Raw genomic sequence first — 2,697 nt, forward strand, 5'->3', positions numbered from 1 at the left:
CCCCCCCCCCCCCCCCCCCCCCCAGTCCCCCCCCCCCCAGCCAGTGCGCAGCCCAGTCCCTCCTGGGCCGCTCCTTCCTGCCCCTCCCCCCCTTCTCCCCTGGTTGCCCCCAACAGCCCCTCACAAGGCGGCTGGAGCCCGGCCAGTTTACACAGAAGACGATCAGACACCAGCTCATTCCACCGCATGCCCTCTCTCTGACCTCCGCGTTTGAGCTTAGAAAAGCGAGTAGTGAGGCAGGACCCCTCCGGGAAATCACAGAAACACAAGCTGGCCGGCCGGCTGCCTCGGACGCAGTGCCCACTCCTGGGCGCGGCCTGGGACCCGTGGGTGCCCCCCCCTCCCCGGAGCAGGAGCGAGGACGCAGAGCCCAGTCTCTCCCCTGGGGTGAAGGAGCGATTCCTTGCTCTCGCCCCATGACCGTGCAGCCCCCCGCCCCGTGGGAGGGCCCAGCCTGTCCCTGACCGCCCGCGACACGGCGGCTGTCTGGATGCTGCTCCGTGTGCCTCGTGGGGAGGTGCGGCCCAATGCACCCAGCGTGCCAGCCCGCCCTCCCGCGTCCGGCTCTCAGAGGCCGAGGGGCCGCACGGGACGGGCTTTCCTGGAGAAGCCCGTCGTTGGCCCACTGAGGTGGACAAGGCCAGAAAAGCCCGACGAGAATGTGGCTGTTGCCAGGGGCCGCTGGGGCTCCCGTGGCCAGAAGGTCCAGACGGTCGCATCCCCCGGGCCTGGGGACTCCGGGCCCCCCCCCAGCCCGCCCCGCGCCGCAGCCCCGCGGGCGCNGTGACTCAGCCGGGGCGGAACTGCTCCCCGGCACTCGAGGCCCGCGAGCTGGGAGCCGTCGCCACACAGGTGTCCCCCAGGCAAGGCCGCTCTGCACACCGGCTTCTGTCTGAGGAGGGCAGCCCGGCCGGGGCGGGCAGTGGAAGGGGGCTGAGGGGGGGAGACCTGGTTCCGGGGGCTCGTGGAGGGTTCCAGCAACCCCTGGGAAGGGGGAGCAAGACCTGGAAGTGCCGGGTGAATTTTGCCAAAGGCCGTTTAGGCTCCTGTCTGGTGAACTTGAAGTTAGGTGGAGTGAGTGGCTGCTCTGGCGCGTCACACCCAGGGAGACACCTCGGCCTGGGTGACACACGTCGGAGGGCGGGGCCTCCTGAATCACCGAGTCTGCGCCAGAGCGACCCAGCCAGACCCAGGGTCCCCGTGGGGGCGCGAGGAACACATGAGGTGGGCGGCCCTGGTCGTGGCCGTTCGTGGCGAGGGTCTGACATCTAATCAAACAGCCGCTCGGTGTTCTTGAGCGCCGACCGAATAGGCTGAAGGGGTGACCGTGTGGGGACAGCTGTTCGGAGCCGGCCAGGGAGCTCGATGGGAGGACGCGGGCTGGCCCCACACCACACGCCGTGTGCCACACGACCACAGTGCCGCGTGTGAGCTGGGGGTCACCCCCATCACTCCTCCCCAACTCTGTGCAGGTCCGCGTCCAAGCAGGACACGGGTTAGGGTCCGTTTCCCCAGGCCCCCTCTCGTCCCTGTCTGTCTGTGGCCTGGCGCCCCGTTCCCGCTGCCGCAGACGCACCCCAACCGCCGTGAACCTAGCGCTCCAGGAGCCACCGCCCATCGGTCAGACGCACAAGCTGACCGTGGACTTCAAGCCTTAGCCAGCGGCTGAGGGGACGTCAGGACCGTCCAGGCCGCCTGACATCTGGCTTCGAGGGGAGCTGTGTCCCGGGGGCGCCAGAGAAATACCCACACCCCTGCGGCTGCTGATTCACTTAGACAAGCGTCCAGGTCGTATGAGGTTTCCTTCTGCAAACGCAGGGCGCGAGCGGCCTTCCGGCCCCGAGAGGGAGGCGGGCCTGCGGGGCGGGGGGCCGCCGCCATGGTCAGGGTGACTGAAAACAGAGCGGCCCACGTCTCGCCCAGCGCTCGTTACCCGCTTCCACGTGTCTGTCCGGTCCGGCTTCAAGAGCCCAGGAAGGAGCCAGGCTGAACCCGAAAGCGGCGCCCTTGGGAAGGGGACGGGGTTAGCCTCCTGTGCGGGGGCTGACGCGCCGCAGAGCTTTGCCGAGACCACCCTCCCCGAACAGGGAAGCCCCGGAGCAAAGCGCCGCTCAGGCCACACCTTGGTGACCTTCCTGGAGGCTGAGGGGTGGACGGAAGGCCCGTCTCCGAACCCTGTTCACCTGTTCGCGCAAATGGGGCTCCGTCTCCTGATTTAGTCCCAGCTCCAGACCCCAGGGCCTTTGAAGTTGCCCCGTGGGATTACCTGCCTCCCGCNTCCCCCTCTTTTGCTGCACACAAAGCCATATTGCTTCGGTGGCTTGGGAGAGGTCTTGTGGCTGCAGGGGAGGCTCCGGCAGAGGCCCCAAGGCCCTGGGCGGGGCTGGGCTCCCGGTTGGCCCGAGCGGCTCACCCAGCTGTCACCGGAGCGCAGCCAGGGGTCTCCCTCTCCTCCATGAGTCCCCGCCGGCTCCGGAGTGGCTTCAGGAAGCCACAGCCGAGCTGAAGGCGTGCAGAGCAGCGGCGCCCGGTGTGGGCTCCCTGCAGCTCCCAGGGTGCAGCCCCCACGGGCCTGACAGCAGAGCGCCTGGCGCAGGAAGCTGCCTGCTGAGCGGGTGCTGCCGTCCCCGAAGCTCCAGGGAGGGCCGGCCACCCCTGCAGGGACTACACAGACACAGAGAGATGGGACACGCGGCC

This window comes from Crocuta crocuta, unplaced genomic scaffold, assembly GCF_008692635.1.
Source record: "Crocuta crocuta isolate KB4526 unplaced genomic scaffold, BGI_CrCroc_1.0 scaffold101, whole genome shotgun sequence".
NCBI lineage: Eukaryota > Metazoa > Chordata > Mammalia > Carnivora > Hyaenidae > Crocuta > Crocuta crocuta.